The sequence below is a fragment of the Salvelinus sp. IW2-2015 genome, linkage group LG8, assembly GCF_002910315.2.
Source record: "Salvelinus sp. IW2-2015 linkage group LG8, ASM291031v2, whole genome shotgun sequence".
NCBI lineage: Eukaryota > Metazoa > Chordata > Actinopteri > Salmoniformes > Salmonidae > Salvelinus > Salvelinus sp. IW2-2015.
Genome location: NC_036848.1, coordinates 54,071,357 through 54,095,080, shown reverse-complemented (window position 1 = coordinate 54,095,080; position 23,724 = coordinate 54,071,357). Strand labels below are relative to the sequence as shown.

The 23,724-nt window shown below is 43.9% G+C and overlaps 1 pseudogene; it reads left to right on the top strand.

The window, feature by feature from the left end:
- Nucleotides 1-6,272: 6,272 nt before the first annotated feature.
- On the top strand, nt 6,273-22,946 carry LOC111968165 (tripartite motif-containing protein 16-like; annotated as a pseudogene).
- The last annotated feature ends 778 nt before the right edge of the window (nt 22,947-23,724 follow it).

Here is a 23,724-nt window from a genome sequence, read left to right as displayed (position 1 = left end):
TGTTGTCCCCATCCTCCCCGGTACTCCACGGTGACTGTCCCTCTCTGGCCCTGTACTGTTGTCCCATCCTCCACGGTACCCACGGTGACTGTCCCTCTCTGGCCCTGTACTGTTGTCCCCATCCTCCCGGTACTCCACGGTGACTGTCCCTCCCTGGCCCTGTATTGTTGTCCCATCCTCTCCGGTACTCCCACGGTGACTGTCCCTCCCTGGCCCTGTATTGTTGTCCATCCTCCCCGGTACTCCCACGGTGACTGTCCTCCTCTGGCCCTGTATTGTTGTCCCCATCCTCCTCGGTACTCCCCCGGTGACTGTGCCTCTCTGGCCCTGTACTGTTTGTCCCCATCCTCCCCGGTACTCCACGGTGACTGTCCTCTCCTGGCCCTGTATTGTTGTCCCCATCCTCCCCGGTACTCCACGGTGACTGTCCCTCTCTGGCCTGTACTGTTGTCCCCATCCTCCCCGGTACTCCCACGGTGACTGTCCTCCCTGGCCCTGTATTGTTGTCCCCATCCTCCCCGGTACTCCCACGGTGACTGTCCCTCTCTGGCCCTGTATTGTTCGCTCCCATCCTCCCCGGTCCCCCCACGGTGACTGTCCCTCCCTGGCCCTGTATTGTTGTCCCCATCCTCCCCGGTACTCCCACGGTGACTGTCCCTCTCTGGCCCTGTATTGTTGTCCCCATCCTCCCCGGTACCCCCACGGTGACTGTCCCTCCCTGGCCCTGTATTGTTTGTCCCCATCCTCCCCGGTACTCCCACGGTGACTGTCCCTCTCTGGCCCTGTAGTTGTCCCCATCCTCCTCGGTACTCCCACGGTGACTGTCCCTCCCTGGCCCTGTATTGTTGTCCCCATCCTCCCCGGTACTCCCACGGTGACTGTCCCTCTCTGGCCCTGTACTGTTGTCCCCATCCTCCCCGGTACTCCCACGGTGACTGTCCCTCTCTGGCCCTGTACTGTTGTCCCCATCCTCCCCGGTACCCCCACGGTGACTGTGCCTCTCTGGCCCTGTATTGTTGTCCCCATCCTCCTCGGTACTCCCACAGTGGACTGTCCCCTCTCTGGCCCTGTCCTGTTGTCCCATCCTCCCGGTACTCCCACGGTGACTGTCCCTCCCTGGCCCTGTACTGTTGACCCCATCCTCCCCGGTACTCCCACGGTGACTGTCCCTCTCTGGCCCTGTACTGTTGTCCCCATCCTCCCCGGTACTCCCACGGTGACTGTCCCTCCCTGGCCCTGTATTGTTGTCCCCATCCTCCCCGGTACTCCCACGGTGACTGTCCCCTCTTGGCCCTGTATTGTTGTCCCATCCTCCCCGTACCCCCACGGTGACTGTCCCTCCCTGGCCCTGTATTGTTGTCCCATCCTCCCCGGTACTCCAGGTGACTGTCCCTCTCTGGCCCTGTATTGTTGTCCCCATCCTCCCCGGTACTCCCACGGTGACTGTCCCTCCCTGGCCCTGTATTGTTGTCCCCATCCTCCTCGGTACTCCCCACGGTGACTGTCCCTCCCTGGCCTGTATTGTTGTCCCATCCTCCCCGGTACTCCCCACGGTGACTGTCCCTCTCTGGCCCTGTACTGTTGTCCCCATCCTCCCGGTACTCCCACGGTGACTGTCCCTCTCTGGCCCTGTACTGTTGTCCCATCCCTCCCGTTACTCCCACGGTGACTGTGCCTCTCTGGCCCTGTATTGTTGTCCCCATCCTCCTCGGTACTCTCCCCGGTGACTGTGCCTCTCTGGCCTGTATTGTTGACCATCCTCCCCGGTACTCCCACGGTGACTGTCCCCCCTGGCCCTGTACTGTTGTCCCCATCCTCCGGTACTCCCACGGTGACTGTCCCTCTCTGGCCCTGTCCTGTTGTCCCATCCTCCTCGGTACTCCCCAGTGACTGTCCCTCTCTGGCCTGTCCTGTTGTCCCCATCCTCCCCGGTACTCCCACGGTGACTGTCCCTCCTGGCCCTGTACTGTTGACCCCATCCTCCCCGGTACTCCACGGTGACTGTCCCTCTCTGGCCCTGTACTGTTGTCCCCATCCTCCCCGGTACTCCCACGGTGACTGTCCCTCCCTGGCCCTGTATTGTTGTCACCCTCCCCGTACTCCACGGTGACTGTCCCTCTCTGGCCCTGTACTGTTGTCCCCATCCTCCCGGTACTCCCACGGTGACTGTCCCTCTCTGGCCCTGTACTGTTGTCCCCTCCCTCCCGGTACTCCCACGGTGACTGTCCCTCTCTGGCCCTGTACTGTTGTCCCCATCCTCCCCGGTACTCCCACGGTGACTGTCCCTCCCTGGCCCTGTACTGGGGGTTTGACACCATTGCAGAAGTATGTAACTGATTGGATGGGCCCATAGAGATGAATAATAATGTCTATAGGTAGACCTCCAGCAGCCCGATCACGCTGGACTCTGCATCCCAACTTTCTACTATATCGTGAATGTGTCCAGGGCAGCAACAACATGCCAACAGTTTCTCTCTGGGTATCTTTCTCTTCACTGAATCAGCAGGGTTTCAAACACACCCTGAGCAGACCTTTCCATTTAAACCGTCCTCTCCTGTTCCGTACAGCACATCGGCCTGTCTATGTTCTCCCCGACCCGCCGGCCCAAGAGGATTTACCAGATGACCCACGGAGTTCTGAACCTTCCCCGGAACCCCCTGCTGGACTGGACCTTCGGACACTCCCTCATCAACTGTCACGTGGAGCACCACCTGTTCCCCTTCCTCTCTGACAACATGTGTCTCAAGGTACAATGTGTTTTGTGTCCCAAATGGCACCCTATTCCCCATAGGGCTCAGGTCAAAAGTAGTGCACTACCTAGGGAATAGGATACCATAGGACACAGACAGTGTGTCTGTCAAATATGTGTGGGGGGAAGTCAGGATCGGGGCCAATTCCATTTCACATTACTAATTGAAAAGCTATGAGGAATTGATCAAATTGAAATGGAATTGACCCCAACCTTGCTTACATTACAATAACAGTATATCTGTCAAATATACATTAATTAAATAAGCTTCTTTAAAGAAAATTACATTCACTTTCACCTCTTAACTACGTGGAACTTTATGACAACTGCTGATGTAAAAAAAAAAAAATGGCTTGAGAAAATAAATGTGATCGATATGAACCTATTTCCTTTCCTCCCTCCTCTCCTCTCAGGTAAAGCCCATCGTGTCCCAGTATCTAAAGGAGAAGGAGCTCCCATACCAGGAAGACACATATCTCTCCCGTCTGCAGCTCTTCTTTCACAAGTACCAGGAGCTCATGGTGTTCGCCCCGCCCATCACCGAGCTGGTGGGGTTGCAATGATGGAGGGGGGAAAGGGGGGAGGAGAGAGGGAGACAGAGAGAGGGCAGAGGTGGAGGATGACATGCACCTACTAACTAACCCATGCTGCTGTATGCTGTCATTGGAATAACAGATTGTTAACACTGTCCTATCTAGGAGGATCAATAAGAGCACAAGCTCAAACTAACACAGCTGCAAATTCATCAATTATTCCCGTGGAAAAACGATTAAATTAATTGTAACAAATACATTGTCCGTTTGTCTTCATAATCTAAGACATGATAGCTACCAATGATCTCTATTCAAGACAATGTGTGTACTTAAGGCATTTTATGGTACATACATATTTTCATAAACTGACGTGTATTGTTCCCTTATGTGATCTATCATAGCAATAAAACAATACAAAAACACACCACATAACCTAGACAGTGTCCAAATCATATTAACATTTAACAATATTAAACAGATAATATCAATGTGATGTAATTGAAAAACCTTTTGATACCTGCTACAGATGTCTTTTTGATTTCAAGTCTCATAGGCCTCTCGTCCAAACTAGTCCACTACTTTTGACCAAGGCTCATAGGCCTTTCGTCCAAACTAGTCCACTACTTTTGACCAAGGCTCATAGGTCTCTCGTCCAAACTAGTGCACTACTTTTGACCAATGCTCATAGGCCTTTCGTCCAAACTAGTGCACTACTTTTGACCAAGGCTCATAGGTCTTCGTCCAAACTAGTCCACTACTTTTGACCAATGCTCATAGGCCTCTCGTCCAAACTAGTCCACTACTTTTGACCAAGCTCATAGGGCTTCGTCCAAACTAGTGCACTACTTTTGACCAAGGCTCATAGGCCTCTCGTCCAAACTAGTCCACTAATTTTGACCAAGGCTCATAGGGCTATTCGTCCAAACTAGTGCCACTACTTTTGATCAAGGCTCATAGCCTCTCTTCAAACTAGTCCACTACTTTTGACCAAGGCTCATAGGGCTATCGTCCAAACTAGTGCACTACTTTTGATCAAGCTCATAGGGCTATCGTCCAAACTAGGTGCACTACTTTTGACCAAGGCTCATAGGCCCTCGTCCAAAAACAGTCCACTACTTTTGACCAAGGCTCATAGGCTATCGTCCAAACTAGGCACTACTTTTGACCAAGGCTCATAGGTCTCTCGTCCGAACTAGTGCACTACATGGAGTAGGGTGACATTTAGGACACATACTGAATATGTCTAACTGACTGAGGAGATGAATCAGACCAGGTGAGTATTTACCACAGACAGATGTGGTGTTGCTGGTGAGTATTTACCACAGACCGATGGTGTTCTGCGTGTGTATTTACCACAGCCGATGTGTTTGCTGGTGTGTATTTACCACAGACCGATGGTGTTGCTGGTGATATTTACCACAGACCGATGGTGTTGCTGGTGTTATTTACCACAGACCGATGGTGTTTGCTGGTGAGTATTTACCACAGACCGATGGTGTTGCTTGTGTGTATTTACCACAGACGATGTGTGTTGCGTGTGTATTTACCACAGATCGATGGTGTTGCTGGTGAGTATTTACCACAGACCGATTGTCGTGTTGCTGGTGTGTATTTACCACAGACCGATGGTGTTAGCTCTGGTGAGTATTTACCCACAGACCGATGGTGTTGCTGGTGTGTATTTACCACAGACCGATGGTGTTGCTGGTGTGTATTTACACAGACCGATGGTGTGCTGGTGAGTATTTACCACAGACCGATGGTGTTGCTGGTGTGTATTTACCACAGACCGATGGTGTTGCTGGTGTGTATTTACCACAGACGATGGTGTTGCTGTGTGATTTATCCACAGACCGATGGTGTTGCTGGTGTTGTATTTACCACAGACCGATGGTGTTGCTGGTGAGTATTTACCACAGACCGATGGTGTTGCTGGTGTGTATTTACCACAGACGATGGTGTTGCTGGTGAGTATTTACCACACGACGATGGGTGTTGCTGTGTGTATTTACCACAGACCGATGGTGTTGCTGGTGAGTATTACCCACAGACCGATGGTGTTGCTGGTGTGTATTTACCACAGACCGATGGTGTTGCTGGTGTGTATTTACCACAGACCGATGGTGTTGCTGGTGTGTATTTACCACAGACCGATGGTGTTGCTGGTGTGTGATTACCACAGACCGATGGTGTTGCTGGTGTGTATTTACCACAGACCGATGGTGTTGCTGGTGTGTATTTACCACAGACCGATGGTGTTGCTGGTGTTAATTTTTTTAGTGTCTGAAACAGAAAACTGTTGTTTGCACTGAAATGACAGTAAATATGAAATAAATCAATGAATCATGTCTGTGCCATTGTGCTATGTTTTCATTCTGAGAAATGTCCCTTAAACTGAGACGTTGTAGTATGAGACCCGTTTCTATTAACCAGTCAATACCACACGTGTTGTACAGTGTTGATCTGTACGCTATTCAGTTCTACCACTGGGTGGCAGAGTTGGATCAGTCTTTCCAATCAAAGCTCTGGCCTCTTATCAACTCAAGAGAATAAAATGATCAATATTTGCTTCTCCATTGTATTGTCCTTGTACTTTGGACATTGGAATTTGTCCAACAGCTTAGATATACATTTCTCTTGTAGGATACCGTTGTTTCTTATCAGAAAATACATAGGGAATTAATTATTTATTCAAATGCTTGATTGATCCTTTTATATAATCCTCTGATAGTATAGAAGTGTTATCCATCAATGATCAACACATGATCAACTCCAGCTGTGCAAATCATTACAGAGACAAGAGGAATACTATACCTCTGTGTGTCCAGTCTGAGCTCCACCCATGTTGCTACTTTTACGCTGTCATCTGATACACATGGAAATAAAAGGGAGGGCCGTGATTGCATGGAGGAGGGCGTGTGGGTGTGTTTGTTTCGGGGCGGGTGTATGTATGTATGTGTGTTTGTTTGTGTGTGTGTGTGTGTGTGGATGGTGTGTGTGTGTGTGTGGAGTTAGCTGAAACTATGAGAGATTCAGCTGAGACGCTCACATAGTTGAGGTGTGGCTTGTTAGAGGCTCCAGGAAGGAACTAACTCAGGTTAGCCAGAGGCAGACAGAGTAGAACAGAACAGAACAGGAGCGGCTGAGGCGAGTTCATCTGAGAGAGAAAGTGAGCGAGAGTGAGCTATGGCAGACACAGAACTCAAACCAGAATCAAAACCAGACCAGAAACTCTGCTGCACTGTTTGTTCCGGTGCTCTCAATGGTGACAAGTCCTCTACCTGTGGCCACTCAGTCTGTGCCTCCTGCCTTGGCAAGAAAAGTAAGGGCTGCCCCCAGTGTTTACAATGCTCTGGCAAGCCTATACCGGCACCTGTGGAACAGAACGGAACGATGAATGAAATAGTGGCTGAGTCTCCACTGGTGATCAAAACCGAAGAAAAAGAGAAAAGGGACATACAAACCCAAATTTCAAAGACATCAGAGGAGGCAAAGATACAGGAAGACCTGAAGGAATCAGAGGACCCTAAGAAACCAGACAAGGCAATGATACAGGAAGACCTGAAGGAATCAGAGGACCCTAAGAAACCAGAGGATGCAAAGATACAGAAAGACCTGAAGGAATCAGAGGACCCTAAGAAACCAGACAAGGCAATGATACAGGAAGACCTGAAGGAATCAGAGGACCCTAAGAAATCAGAGGATGCAAAGATACAGGAAGACCTGAAGGAATCAGAGGAAGAGAGAAATAACGAGAGTGATCCTCCACAGCCTGCAGAGGAAGTGAAAGAGGAAGTGGGGGTTGGGGAGGGAGATACATTAAGGGAAGAGAAAGCAAAAGGAGAGGTGAAAGTGGAGCCGTTGGGGCCCGATGATGTTGTGTGTGACTCGTGTATGGAGATGAGCCCGTGCCGGGCCCTCAAGTCCTGCCTCACCTGCCTTGTGTCCTACTGCGAGGCCCACCTTAGGCCTCACCTGGAGAACCCCAAGTTCCAGAACCACAGGTTGGTGGAGCCGCTGAGGGACATCGAGAGACGGACCTGTGAGACCCACAAGTGGCCCCTGGACCTTTTCTGCTGTGCCGACGCCGTGTGTGTCTGTCAGGACTGTGTGACGGAGGACCACAGGGGACACAACACTGTGCCTGTGGTGGAGGCACGCAGAACCATTGAGGTATTGAACTTTCTCTCTTCAGCATGCATACTTTCCTTCTTTCTCTTACTCCGTTTCTTTCTCTTACTCCGTTTCTTTCTCTCCCTCTCTCTCTCCCTTTATCTCCCTCTCTCTCCCTTTCTCTCAGTTTCTCTGTCTCCCTTTCTCTCTCTGTTTCTCTCTCTCCCTTTCTCTCTCTGTTTCTCTGTCTCCCTTTCTCTCTCTGTTTCTCTGTCTCTCCCTCTCTCTCCCTTTCCCCCAGTTTCTCCGTCTCTCCCTCTCTCTATTCTGTCTCCCTTTCTCTGTTTCTCTCTCTCCCATTCTCTCTCCCTTTCTCTCTGTTTCTCTGTCTCTCCCTTTCTCTCCCTCTCTCTTCCTCTGTCTTTCTCTCTCCCTCTCTCTCCCTTTCTCTATGTCTCTCCCTCTCTCTCTCTCAGTTTCTCTGTCTCTCACTCACTCTCACGTTCTTCGATACACATGCGCGAACAAACATTTGCATAGATTTGATATCTAAAGGAAACACCTTGTGCATAGGGCCAAACCATTCTAAAATTACAGAACACCGTATCAGTTGTGTGCTGTTGTTATCTATGAAAATTGGCCACCTCATGTTTGTAAGTAAAGAGTCACCTAAGTTTCCATACGTGGCGAGAGTGGAATAAAAACAGGATGTTTTCCTCACAAACAGAGCACTGTTTTCCTCACAAACAGAGCACTCCAGCCGCTGTGGAAGTGATCAGTCTGAAACATTCCACTATATTGTATTAACCCATACATTTTCCAAATGCTATAGCCTACAGTTTTAAAGCTAATTTCATGCCATTCTACACATTTTGCCTAGACTTACGCCATGTCAATGATATCTGAGTGAGAGTGACTAACAAAATCAACGGAGGCCTCCTGGAGGTCAGGGCCCCTGGGCACATGGCCCCTGCGTGACTGTCGGCATTCTGCCATAATCACTACAGATTTAGATAGCTGGCTCGACTGATTTACCCTTCTAAAAATGATTAGCTGACATGACTAATTGAGTGACTGCCAGTGACTGACATAAGAAGAGAACAAGTGCTGATGTACAACCACATTTAAAATTTGCACCTTGTGTATTCTACTAGTTTAATCAAAAGTTAAGGAAAATGACTAAATCAAATCTAACTTTATTTAACGTGAAACCGACATTTCAATTACTAGTTGGTAGACTGGAAGTGGAATTAAAGACACACTATGTCAGTGGCACAGATGGAAATATCCAAGCAGAAGATACATCACCTTCAAATGTTTATATTTGGTTGCGTTGACAACCAAACACAATTCGACATCACTTTTGAAATACAGTAAATAGCTTATTAACTTGTCGACAAGTTAAACAAATTGAGTCTCGAACTCAAACAAAAAATGTAAGTTAAAGAATGAGATTAAGCCAGTGGCTCAGATGAAACTATTCATGCAGTACATTTAAAAAATATATACAATACATTTTAGTAGAAGCTCTCATCCAGAGTGGTGAGTGAGTACATTTTCATACTGGTCCTCTGTGGGAATGAAACCCACAACCCTGGCATTGCAAGCATCATGCTCTACCAACTGAGCCACATGGGCCAGTAGATACATCTCCTTTAAATGCTGATATTTGGTTGCGTTGTTAACCAAACGCACGTACTATTACTAAAGTTATGGTTAAGTTCTTCCTGGGGTCCACCTGAAACATTATTTATTACAAAACATCAATAGACTCGGGGGCTCCTGAGTAGCGCAGCGGTCTAAGGCTGTGCTAGAGGCGTCACTACAGACCCTGGTTCGTTCCCATGATGTGTCACAACCGGCAGTGATCGGGAGTCCCATAGGACAGCGCATAATTGCCTAGCGTCGTCCGGGTTAGGGGAGGATTTGGCCTGGGGTAGGCCGTCATTGTAAATAAGAATTTGTTATTAACTGACTTGCCTAGTTAAATAAAGGTTAAATAAAGGTTAAATAATAAATAAAAATAACAACTCAAGGACAGAGCTACACAGATTTAAAAATAAGAATACACACTTTCATTCACTTACACAAAACATCCATAGACAATACCCACTGGGCACAGACGTCAATTCAACATCTATTCTACTTTAATTCAACGTAATGTCATTGAAACGACGTTGATTCAACCAGTGTGTGTTCCCAGTGGGTAACAACTCAAGGACATAACTACATACATTTAAAATAAGAATACATACTTATATACACTTATTCAGTAAGTGTATATAAGACAACAGCACATAGCTTTCTCACAGCGCTGCTCTTAATTGAACCACCTAAGACAATCAATCAATCAATCAATTATACGATTAATCCTACGTTCACATCCGTGGAGGCTCCTCAGAGGAGGAAGGAGAGGACCATCCTCCTCAGTGAATTTCATCAAAATAAAAATAGTGAAACACTAAGAAAAGTTATTAGATAAAACTATACTAAATATATTAATGTCACCAAATAATTTATTATAACACACTGTTTTGCAATTAAGATCTACAGTAGCCTCAGCAGCCCTCTGTAGGGTAGCACCATGGTGTAGCAGGAGGACAGCTAGTTTCTTTCCTGCTCTGGGTACATTGACGTCAATACAAAACCTAGGAGGTTCATGGTTTTCACACCCTTCCATAGACTTGCACAGTAATTATGACAACTTCCAGAGGATGTCCTCCAACCTATCAGAGCTATTGCAGCATGAAATGACATGTTGTCCACCCAATCAAATGATCAGAGAATTAATCTAGTTCTGAAAGCATAAGCTACAGCTAGCTAGCACTGCAGTGCATAAAATGTGGTGAGTAGTTGACTCAAAAAGAGAGAAAGACAATAGTTGAACAGTTTCAAACAAATTAATTTCTTCAAAAAGGAAGGAGGCGCAAGAGAGAGTGAGCTACCTATATTTTGTTGTATTTTTTCCACTTTTACTTAGCTAGCAAATGCAGCTAGCTATTTTAGCCTACTCAAACACCTTGCTCAAACAGAGTGGGATGCTATGTTAGCTAGCTGGCTATGGCTATCCAACACTGGAACTCTTCCAAGTCAAGGTAAGCCTTTGGTTTTATTAATTTATTGTCACCGGGGCCCGTCGGTGTAACTGCTAAATCTTCTTGCTGACTGTACACTGTACTGCATGATTGTAGCGGGTTTACTAACGAGTTTGATCTAGTAGTTATGTTGACTAGTATGACGTTAGCTAATATGGTGACAACGATGTAGGCTGTGTGTAGTGGTTAGGGGTTATGATATGAAGGTTTGGCTTGGAAAGGTGTTTTCGCCTGGTCACAGACAGCTATTGTATTGTTCACTGAAGTCCACAAGATAAGGGAAAAGGTGAGAGGAGGAGAGCGCGTAGATGCGAAAAGGAATTATAAAACAGACAAATGATCATGCTGTTTGTATGTGGCTGCTATGAAAGTGAACTGTGTTTGCGTGTGATCAGGGGTGTATTAATTCCTCCAATTCTGTTGAAAAACGTTTCTTAAACAGAAAGGGGATAACATACCTGAATCTGTGGAATTCAACTGAATTCAAAATCTTTCAGACACTTTCACTATCCTGCTATATGAAATGATATTAAATAAATGCATGTTCAAGATAGCATGCACAGGTCATTGCAGGTCTGTGGAGATCTTCACCATTGCTGTAATAATCTGTGCAGAATCTCGAACGGCATTGATCATCATGTACTTTTAATGTAATCTCAACTGAAATCCAGGCCATTTCATTCTGCTATTCTACTAACCAAAAATCAGACATTGTTTTTCCATTGGAATTTGGTTGTGCTTTTAGATGGTTGAAAGCATAGTGATAACATATTGGAAATTCAACTAACCTTTGGCTGTCTTTTTGAGTGATTGAATATAGGTGGTAATCTCATTGTTCAACATCAACTAAATATTACCCAATTATCCACGTTGAAATGACGTGGTGTGCCCGGTGGGTAGTCTCTCTCAGTGACAGAGACAGGCCACGACCCTCAGGTTCAGTCATTCATTCCAACAGGGATCCAGGTTTTAGCTCACACCTGTTATTTGCAAATGAACCGTTGTTGCAAAACTTTAAATAATGATATTCCCTATCTAAATCAAGGTATGTTTGAAAAACCCATACGGTATTGACAATCGTCATGCAACAACTCAATTACTATTAGCTGAATCCTTGGTAATTCACATGTGCAATGTAAATACAATAATCTCATTGTCCCGGCCGTCGTAAGAAGTAGACCAAAGCGCAGCGTTGCGAGCGTACATATTCCTTTTTATTTAGGATGACGCCGACAAAAACAATAAACAATACAAAAACAACCGTGAAGCTTAAGGCTATAGTGCCACAAACAAAGACACCTTCCCACCCTGAAAGGAGGGAAAAGGGCTACCTAAGTATGGTTCCCATTCAGAGACAACGATAGACAGCTGTCCCTGATTGAGAACCATACCCGGCCAAAACATAGAAATACAAAATCATAGAAAACAAAAACATAGAATGCCCACCCCCAAATCACACCCTGACCAAACCAAATAGAGACATAAAAAAGGCTCTCTAAGGTCAGGGCGTGACATCATAATGCTGAACTAAACTCAAGGTATGACTGAGGAGGGAAGGCTCCTCTTTATCTAGATTTCTTCATGTGCGTTCACAAGCAAATACCTCTTTTGAGGATTACATAACTCACAGTGGAATGGGGAAGGCGTTGTTTGATCTCATCTGACTGACGCATTGTTGAACAGGAGACAAAGCTTGTCCGTGTTGATCCAGGATAGTCTACAACAATTCAGTATATGCCATTTATCCAGACTTATCCAAACCTCTTTGTTACTGTTTAATGCTGGCTCAGGGAACATCCAAAACAAGATCATCCTGTTGACATTCAGTTTGACACACGGTTTGGGACTTCCCTTCAAGGGTTCTCGCTGTTGTCTCACTGAGCATAACACCATTTACATTAACAAGACACAACATGTGAATAGTTGTAAGTAAATGTTTTGTGACGTGAGATATTTGTCTCTGTGCCAAATCACGAGTATAGGATAATAAGGATATTTAACATTCATGCCTCATCTACAAATTGTTTAAACCCAAACAGGTCGAACGACTTTGTTGTTCCGCTGTTCTATAGAACACGATGTTTGGTTTTCTCAGAGCAATGAGAGCGTGCTCAAACCAGAACAGGAATCTACTGAGGGGAAAGGAGAGGGTAGGACACAAGAGCAGCTGTTGAGTGAGTAACCTGCTCCCAGATCTGTTTGTGTTGTTTTGCTAACTCTGTCATTGATAATGACCATTGATAACGACCATTGAGAGTTGGCAAGACAGCACCATCAGATCTGGGAGCAGGCTAGCTCTTAAAATGGCTGAGGAATATGAAAATGCTACATTAACAGTCACACACTAGGCTGCCTGGGAGGTTTTCAAAGTGTTGCCTTTCAAAAAAGGGGCGCTCATTTTGAGCACTCTCACACCTACACCAGCACAGGTTTCTAGAATGATGGGAAAGTCGTTTATGGAAATATGACATGAATATGAAGAAAACTAATTGCTACTTTATTTCAAGCATCATACATTTTGAAATTAAATCAAATGAACCTTATAATATTCCTTTCTGCACACTCTTATGATAGTGATATTTGCTAATAATGTCTCTCTCCTGTGCACTCGTGGGAATTGGCCTGTATGGATACGGCTACATTGAAATGTTTCTTACAGAAGAAATATGGACCGCATATGTATAACCATGGTAACAATCAAAAGGAAAGATTATGGGGAAAAGTATTAGACTAAAGGTGAGGACACAACAGTTCACCTGACACAAGACTGAATCCAAACATTACACTATTGATTTCATGTGCATTTGACATTTTCTGTACTTCTCGACCACATTTGTTGATAACGAAATCTGAAAATACTCTGGATACATTCAGTAACATTTAAAGAATATTCTTGGGAAATGTGGGGTAGGTGCAACATAAGATGAAAACTATGACGAGGGTTTGAGTAGAGGACTAACTGGTCTGCAAGTCTTCAACTATAAGGTGCTTTTGTTGAGCTCTCCTAGCTGTGCTGTTGAGGAACTAGAGCGAGCACACTTGTAGCTGTAAGGTTTGGAACACAGCCCTGCATCCCCACCATCACACAATTACTGTTGTTGTTTACGTAATCCATTGTAAATCGCAATCTGTGTCAGGTTGGCATCATTTGAAAACTCGTTCATTGCCAACATGACTAGCTAAATTATACAATATGATCTAACAGGTTTAGGCTTCACAAGGCAATTCAGAGAAGCAGACCGTCATGAGTACATTCAGATGTGTGGTCCTCAGCAAATGTTCCTCACAATAGGACAAACACAGACTCATTCTGTTCAGGACAACCCAGGGTATAACGCCATGTCATCATGTAGCTGCACATCAAAACACAGAGATCATAAACGTTGACTCTGTACATTACATGAGTTTTATGATAAGGAAATGTGAAGTGCACGTTTGGACTCACAGGTGTTTTTGCTTACTTGTACGACATCAAAGAGATATTTCTTAGAATCTTCAACGTCTCATCTTTCAAAATACATTGAGCCCTCTTAATTTACAGCAATTCCCTCACTCGGAGAACAAAACATTTGCAAAAGTGGTCTAATGTCCATTGCTCGTGTTTCTTGGCCCAAGCAAGTCTCTTCTTATTATTGTTGTCCTTTTAGTAGTGGTTTCTTTGTGGCAATTTGACCATGAAGGCCTGATTCATGCAGTCTCCTCTGAACAGTTGATTTTGAGATGCCTGTTACTTGAACTCTGTGAAGCATTTATTTGGGCTGTAATCTGAGGTGTAGTTAAATCTAATGAATTTATCCTCTGCAACAGAGGTAACTCTGGGTCTTCCTTTCCTGTGGCAGCCATCATGAGAGCCAGTTTCATCATAGCGCTTAATAATGTTTTTGCGACTGCACTTGAAGAAACTTTAAAAGTTCTTGGGATTTTCCGCATTGACTGACCTTCATGTCTTAAAGTAATGATAGACTGTCATTTCTCTTTGCTTATTTGAGCTGTTCTTGTCATAATCTGAACTTGGTCTTTTACCAAATAGGCCTATCTTCTGTATACCACCCCTACCTTGTCACAACACAACTGATTGGCTATAATGCATTAAGAAGGAAAGAAATTCCACAAATTAACTTTTAACAAGGCACACCTGTTTATTGAAATGCATTCCTTATGAAGCTGGTTGAGAGAATTCCAAGAGTGTGCAAAGCTGTCATCAAGGCAAAAGCTGGCTACTTTGAAGAATCTCAAATTCTCAAACACTTTTTTGGTTACTACATGATTCCATATGTGTTATTTCATAGTTTTGATGTCTTCACTATTATTCTACAATGTAGAAAATAGTACAAATAAAGAAAAACCCTTGAATGAGTAGGTGTGTCCAAACTTTTGACTGATACTGTAATTCAATGAATCAACATTTTATTTAATATCATACAAAGAATGCCTATGTAAATGGTTAGTGGGTTTACACATCCAACTTACATCAAGACAAGAGATGATTGAATAGTGAAATGAATAGTGTCTAATACAAATGATCATCAGAACGTCAGGACTGTAACAGAAACCTGCACGTCCAGTAGCTAGATCTCTAGGAGCAAGGTTGGCCATGCATGTTCTAGGTCTATGCATTGTTACTTTTAGCAGTATTGTTGTGGTCCTACAACCAATTCTAACAGTAAACCAGTAGCATATATAACCCATTGGAGATATACTCTTCAGTCTCTCCGGGACTTGGGACTTTCCTTGGGAACTTAATTTGCAGACAGGGTTTAGCAGTTTTCACAGTTATCTGTATCTGAGGTTAGGAAACATAGAAATTAGACCAGGACTTGTTTCATTATTTTCAAGTGATATAACATTTAATATTTCATTGCAATTGTGTTTTTGTATTGTCACAGATCTCTCTTTGGGACTGGAAATATGTTCGTTAGCTTGCTAGCTGTAGCTAGCTAGCTGACGTTACCTAGAATGGATGGTTAACCTGATAAACAACTTACCCGTGTGCTACACATCATCCTGGCCACCTCTTGCTGCTAACGTTACTATACATGCAGACAATGCTGCCCGTCCTCCTATAGTTTCTCCCACCAGCCTCCTCTGGTACAGATAGGAATTCTAGCATGAGTACCAGTTGCAGCTCAAGAGTCACTCGGACCTAAGGAATTCAGGCCCTAGCTATACTGAAACACAATGAATCAAACTGTAGTGAATCAGATTCCTTCCCTGAAAAACACAATAGAATAACATAGAAATCAGATCATATCTGACAATAGAGAAACGGACAGGAAAACACTCTGTTCCTGTGACTCAGCTGTAAACGTTTAGATAAATTGGTCAAATAAATGAGTTGAACAGAATTGTTCAAATAAGGCATAGCTTCAGCATGACAACAACTTGGCTATAATGTGCGCAGTCATTGAATTTCTCTCCTTCTCTTCCTCTCCTTCTTCCTGTCGTCCTTCCTGTCCCATTTTTTCCTGACAGAGGGAACTACTAGATAAGCAAGCAGAGATGGTGAAGACAGTGACATCAGCAGAGAATGCCATCAACAAACTTCAAGTCAACACGGTCTCTATTGAGGTACGGTAGGCTGCGCTGCCCTTCTTGTTACATGTTTAAAGGATGAGGTCAAAGACTGATGGATCTGTGACTCTTGAACAAAGTGCTGCGTAGCATCGCTTTAGCCGAGTGTTTGTAGATTCCAGATATCCCACACAACGAGTGACAAAACAGAGGCATGTCACAACGTTTTACAAGCAGTAAAAAAAAAAAAACGACTGATAAAAGAACAAGAGATACCTCTAATCTATAAGTAGTCCCCAGGTATCGGAACCGCCCACCCCAACCTGACAGGTTTACCCAGGTGTGGTAAAAGGAATGAATTTGTATAGGGGTTTGGCTCCACTGTCATGTCATGCAGCATTCCTTGTCCTCTGGGGATTGATTGTGTAAGCAGACAGTCAATACCTGAAGCATAGACACCTTTATGGGAAAATTGCAGACTGTGGAGAAACACACACATGAATACACACACACACACACACACACAGGCCAGGACGCGCACTCCACACACACGTGTATGCGTGGTGGTATTATAAATGTTATATTGTAGATAGGTAGTGGTATAATAATGTTATATGTAGTGTTGTATTGTAGATATGTAGTGGTATAATAATGTTATATGTAGTATTGTATTTTAGCCTTACTTAGGTTGGACCCCAGGAAAACATAATCACAAGAACAAACAAAAAACACTTAAATCAGAAACCACCTGTCTGTCTGTCGTCTGTCTGTCTGTCTGTCTGTCTGTCTGTCTGTCTGTCTGTCTGTCTGTCTGTCTGTCTGTCTGTCTGCTTCTGTCTGTCTGTCTGTCTGTCTGCCTGCCTGCCTGCCTGCCTGCCTGCCTGCCTGCCTGCCTGCCTGCCTGCCTGCCTGCCTGCCTGCCTGCCTGCCTGCCTGCCTGCCTGCCTGTCTGTCTGTCTGTCTGTCTGTCTGTGTCTGTCCATCACCTCAGCCCCTATATCTAAATATACCTAGTGTGTACACAATTATAAAACGGACCTGACAACACCTCTTCCATCTCCCCATGCAGAATTCAGTGACGGAGGTCCGTGAGGTGATTGAGAACCAGTTTACGGTGCTCCAGCTGCGGTGGAGCGCGGCCAAGAGAGAGGTAATCCTATTTATTGATGAAGTGATATGCCTAGCTGTTTTATACACTGTCCCTGATCTATTCTTTTTACCTGCTTTTAAAAATATATATATTGTATGACATCACATTTGATGTATGTTTTATGTACTGTTTGTTTCTGTAAAATCTGCATATAAACCAAGATTTTCTAATAAACTTCAACCTAAAGGTGACGGAGATCCTGGAGGGAGAGGAGAAGCAGGCTCTGAGACAGCCGATGGGATCAAGGTACACCTGGAGCAGAGGTGCACTGAGCTGAAAAAGACACAGGCGCAGGTGAGAAGCTCTCCAAGAACAAGAACGACGTGGACTTCCTACAGGTGAGGTCTCACTGGACTTCCTACAGGTGAGGTCTTACTGGACTTCCTACAGGTGAGTCTCACTGGACTTCCTACAAGGTGAGGTCTCACTGACTCCTACAGGTGAGGTCTTACTGGACTTCCTACAGGTGAGGTCTCACTGGACTTCCTACAGGTGAGGTCTCACTGGACTTCCTACAGGTGAGGTCTCACTTGGTCTGGTGGTTTATGATGGATTGAGACTGAGATAGAGGTGGTGCCAAGTCAGTAGTTCTAGTCACTCACCTAAGGTGATTCTCATGGTGGTAGGTAATGCACACACAGTAGCCTTATTTACAGGTGCAAAATCTATTTGGGTGGTTAACCATGGACTCTGATAAAGTGGTGCCACTGCTAAGTGGCTTATTGGGGTTATTCACTGATCTAAGGTGGTTCTCATCAACATGAACACAAGCCACAGTGCTGCTATCATACCTATTCACTTTAATCATGAAACATGACTCAGGTGGACTTCCTACAGGTAAGATGTTTTTTTCTCTGGTCTGGTGGATTCGGTGTTGGTTGTGTTGTGGTGTTGGACAGTGCCGCGTGACTCAATAGTGTTACTAACAAACCTGACGTGCGTATGTGCTGCTATCTTACGTATTTAGTTTAATCATGAAACACGACTAAAGTAGAAAATAGTGGAGGCTGGTGGGAGAAGATATAGGGGGAGGGGCTCCTTGTAATGGTTGGAATGGAACAGAAAATAAACGCATCAAACATATGGACACCACGTTTGACTCCATTCCTTTCATTCCATTCCAGACATTCCAAAGAGCCCCTATAGCGCCTCCCAACAGCCTCCACTTGTAGAAACTAACTTAATGTTTTACCCATGTTTCATCATTAGTATTCACTCAGTTTCCCATTAACCTAAGTAAGTACGCCTTGTCCAATAGGCCAATAAGGGCAGGTACCTATATCCTGTTCCTGTAGCATGAGACAGCTTGATGTACAATTACATCCCCTGGACAGGACGCCATTAGCGATATTTCATCAGTAATTTCCAACGATGTACAAAATAGTGAACCGAGGTGTGTTGTGTGTTTTACAGGAGTACTCCGAGTGGAAGAAGGACTGCTCGGACATCACCCTACCTGGGGTCTACATCGGCCTCATGGACCGGCTCAACTCCTTCAGCAGAGAGATTGTTACCTCCACACAGGAGCTGTGTGAGCTGCTGCTGTCCAACTACATTGAGACACTCAAAGAGACCTGCAAGAATGGTGAGTGCAGAGTCACCATCTGGTTGGCAGAGGCAGACTGCCATAGTGGCTGGCGGCAAGCCTCTGCAAGTCTCTGCTCACCCACTCGTGGCAAAAAGACAATGGCCCGAGCTTGCATTTGGCGGTTCTCGGCACGCAAAGGAATCCCTCACGCTGGTCACAGAGAAACATAGAAAGTAGAGAGGAAGTGATGAACAACACTTCAGCTTTGTGCCCCAGATGCAAAGATAATCTATGGATTCCCTACCTGGGTGTGTTTAAACTTGTCTACAGACCTGAGGTATCCTTCAGGCAGTGTGGCATAGGTGTAGAGCCCGTAGACTGGTAGACTGCCAGTAGACTGGTAGACCAGCCCGTAGACTGGTAGACTACCAGTAGACTGGTAGACTGGAGTAGACTGGAGTAGACTGGAGTAGACTAGTAGATGAGTCAGAGAGATAAAAATAGTTAAAAGCCTCTAATCTAGGGCTGTGTGTCACTAGAGGGAAACCCAGCTGTGAGTTGTGTGAGTCAGCATGTTTGATTGTCATGGTGACATAGTATAACAATGACAGTGTAGCGATGTGTTCTTTCTTGCTTACTCTCTATCTTTACTAATGATTTACCTTCAGTAATGAACAAAGCAAAAGTGGTAATGTATGCTGATGACTCTACAATGTATTGCGCAGCATCAGAATGTAATGAGCTAACAGGTGTACTGAGCAGTGAACTAAGAAGGGTGTCTGAGTGGGTTGATATGAAACAAATTGGTGTTGAACATTTCTAAACCTAAATGTATTGTATTTGGTTCAATATATATGCTTGCTGATGATTCCCAATTGAATTTGTCGATGAATAGAAAGCATGTAGAGCAAGTGGAAAAAACTAAACTACTAGGCGTCATGTTGGACGCAGCTTTATCACGGTCAGAACACTTAGATAATATTGTTATTAAGATGGGTAAGGGATCTAGCACACTGAATCAGGTGATTCAATCCCTGGTCCTATCACACTTAGAGTACTGTCCAGTTATACGGTCAATCCCTGGTCCTATCACACTTAGAGTACTGTCCAGTTATACGGTCAATCCCTGGTCCTATCACACTTAGAGTACTGTCCAGTTATATGGTCAATCCCTGGTCCTATCACAGTTAGAGTACTTTCCAGTTATATGGTCAATCCCTGGTCCTATCACACTTAGAGTACTGTCCAGTTATATGGTCAATCCCTGGTCCTATCACACTTAGAGTACTGTCCAGTTCTATAGTCAATCCCTGGTACTATCACACTTAGAGTACTGTCCAGTTATATGGTCAATCTCTGGTCCTATCACACTTGGAGTACTGTCCAGTTATATGGTCAATCCCTGGTCCTATCACACTTGGAGTACTGTCCAGTTATATGGTCAATCCCTGGTTCTATCACACTTATGCGATAGACCATATGACTGGACAGGAAATAGAAAGAACATCTAATGATATAGACCATATGACTGGACAGGAAAAGAAAGAACATCTAATGTGATAGACCATATGACTGGACAGGAAATAGAAAGAACATCTAATGATATAGACCATATGACTGGACAGGAAATAGAAAGAACATCTAATGTGACAGACCATATGACTGGACAGGAAATAGAAAGAACATCTAATGTGATAGACATATGACTGGACAGGAAATAGAAAGAACATCTAATGTGACAGGCCATATGACTGGACAGGAAATAGAAAGAACATCCAATGAGATAGACCATATGACTGGACAGGAAATAGAAAGAACATCTAATGATATAGACCATATGACTGGACAGGAAATAGAAAGAACATCCAATGAGATAGACCATATGACTGGACAGGAAATAGAAAGAATATCTAATGTGATAGACCATATGACTGGACAGGAAATAGAAAGAACATCTAATGTGACAGACCATATGACTGGACAGGAAATAGAAAGAACATCTAATGATATAGACCATATGACTGGACAGGAAACAGAAAGAACATCTAATGTGATAGACCATATGACTGGACAGGAAATAGAAAGAATATCTAATGTGATAGACCATATGACTGGACAGGAAATAGAAAGAACATCTAATGTGATAGACCATATGACTGGACAGGAAATAGAAAGAACATCTAATGATATAGACCATATGACTGGACAAGAAATAGAAAGAACATCTAATGAGATAGACCAATGACTGGACAGGAAATAGAAAGAATATCTAATGTGATAGACCATATGACTGGACAGGAAATAGAAAGAACATCTAATGTGATAGACCATATGACTGGACAGGAAATAGAAGAACATCTAATGATATAGACCATATGACTGGACAGGAAACAGAAAGACATTCAATGTGATAGACCATATGACTGGACAGGAAGTAGAAAGAACATCTAATGTGATAGACAATATGACTGGACAGGAAACAGAAAGAACATCTAATGTGATAGACCATATGACTGGACAGGAAGTAGAAAGAACATCTAATGTGATAGACCATATGACTGGACAGGAAATAGAAAGAACATCTAATGATATAGACCATATGACTGGACAGGAAACAGAAAGAACATCTAATGTGATAGACATATAACTGGACAGGAAATAGAAAGAACATCTAATGATATAGACCATATGACTGGACAGGAAGTAGAAAGAACATCTAATGTGATAAGACCATATGACTGGACAGGAAAATAGAAAGAACATCTAATGTGATAGACCATATGACTGGACAGGAAATAGAAAGAACATCTAATGTGATAGACCATATAACTGGACAGGAAGTAGAAAGCATCAATGAATGTTAAATGTGTTTCCCGTCAGGTATTTTTAACTCTCTGTATTGTCTACTTGTTAAATGTTTGTAAAGTCTTCATTTGTAATTGTTTGTAATGTCTTATTAATTGGGTTGGACCCCAGGAGGATTAGCTAACGTTACGGCGTTGGCTAATGGGGATCCTAATAAAATTCACAAAAGTGTCCATGCAAAAAGAAATGGCTACATTCAAATGAAAACTTCATGCTTGTGGTTAAAGTAGGCCAATGTGATTATTTTCTGACCATAAAACATATATTTTATGTTATATTTCTCTCTCTCTACTCTCCAGACATGATGGGGATAAAAACCACAGTCCATGAAATAATCGCAGCAAAACAGAACATGGATGTTCCAGACCCAAAGACGCGGGATGACTTTCTAAAGTGTAAGTCTCTTCTATCATATTGAGGTCATCCACACACAAACAAAACAAGGCTTCAAATCACTTGAATGATATTACAGTAGTACTTCAAGGTTATCATAATATTACAGTAATACGTCAAGTAGTTATCATAATATTCTGTAGAAATATCCAAATCTTTGTATGACGTAATTGTTGTTTTGAATCTGTAAAGTTGGCCTTGCCTAAGTTATTGATTCTGTTTTACTTTTATAATTTCTATTATGTTATTCTCTCTCACGCTGTGCAGATGCCAATCCTGTGAGTTTTGACGCAGACACGGCCCATAAGTTCCTGCGTCTGACTGAGGAAAACAGGAAGGTGACCAACACCACACCCTGGCAACACCCGTACCCCGACGTCCCTGAACGCTTTGGGAACTGGCGCCAGGTACTGGCCACAGAGAGCTTCTATGTCGGCCGCCACTACTTCGAGGTGGACGTGAGCGGTGAGGGCACGCATGTCGGACTCACCTACAAGAGCATCGACCGCAAGGGTCCTGAAAGTAACAGTTGCATCACCGGCAATGACTTCTCATGGTGCCTCCAATGGAACGGACGTAGCTTCTCTGCCTGGCACGGCGATGTGGAGACGCCTCTAAGTGTGGACAAGTTCACGCGTATTGGGGTCTATGTGGACTATAGCCGTGGAGTACTGGCTTTCTATGGGGTGGATGATGTCGTCGGCATGACCCTCATCCACAAATACAAGGCTGAGTTTCTGGAGCCCCTCTACCCAGCCTTCTGGCTGTCGAAGAAGGAGAACGTGGTAGTGCTTGTTGAACCTGGAGCGCCGCTGCCACTGAAAAGCTCCCCTCCCCCTAAAATACCCCTGAACACTGACGTAGCACCCCGAAGCCGTTTCACAGTAACTCTTGTTGTTGAACAATGATCAATTTGTCGGTGGTAGTAATTTTCTCCGTCAAGCCTGAAAAGATTCAGAATGCAGGAAGCAATGGATAAAGAAACCTAAAACCTCATCAGGTGACAAGAAGCCTCACTAGATCTGTATATTATGTTCTTAAAGAAAGTTGAATATTTATAATATACTTCCCGAGAGTATACTGGTTGTTCTTATTCTTGTTGTGTTACATGACTAATCTTGGTATAATGTCAGTGGTTCGGTTACATCTAGTGTGATGGGTCACTTTCTATTCATATTGTTTGTTTAAATCTGATGCAAAAAAGTTTTGATACTGTGACTATTTGAATGGAGGAATTCTTTGGGAAATGTTGCGACTGCTGTTACTGTTTACTACAAACTGTGACTTTGGAATGTACTGTATTTGAGAGATACCACAGTAAATTAAATTAAATTGTATTTGTCAACTGCCTGGTATTTGTCACATAAGTCGTAAAATGTTATTTGTCACATGCTCTGCAGACTAACAGTGACATGCTGACTTACAGGTCATTTTTCCAACAATGGAGAGTTAAACAAATACATACAACATTTAAATAGTGACACAAGGAATAAATACACAGTGAATAATGAACAATAATAACGGGTAAAAAATAACATGGCTATATTCAGGGTGTACCAGTACCGTTTTGATGTGCAGGGGTAGGAGGTAATTGAGGCAGTTATGTATAGTGCCTTAGGAAAGTATTCAGACCATCTGAGTTTTTGCACATTTTGTTATGCTACAGCCTTATTAAAAACATATATATATATATATCATCAATCTACACACAATACCCCATAATGACAAAGCGAAAACAAGTTTTTAGAAATGTTCGCAAATGTATTCAAAATAAAAAACATAAATAC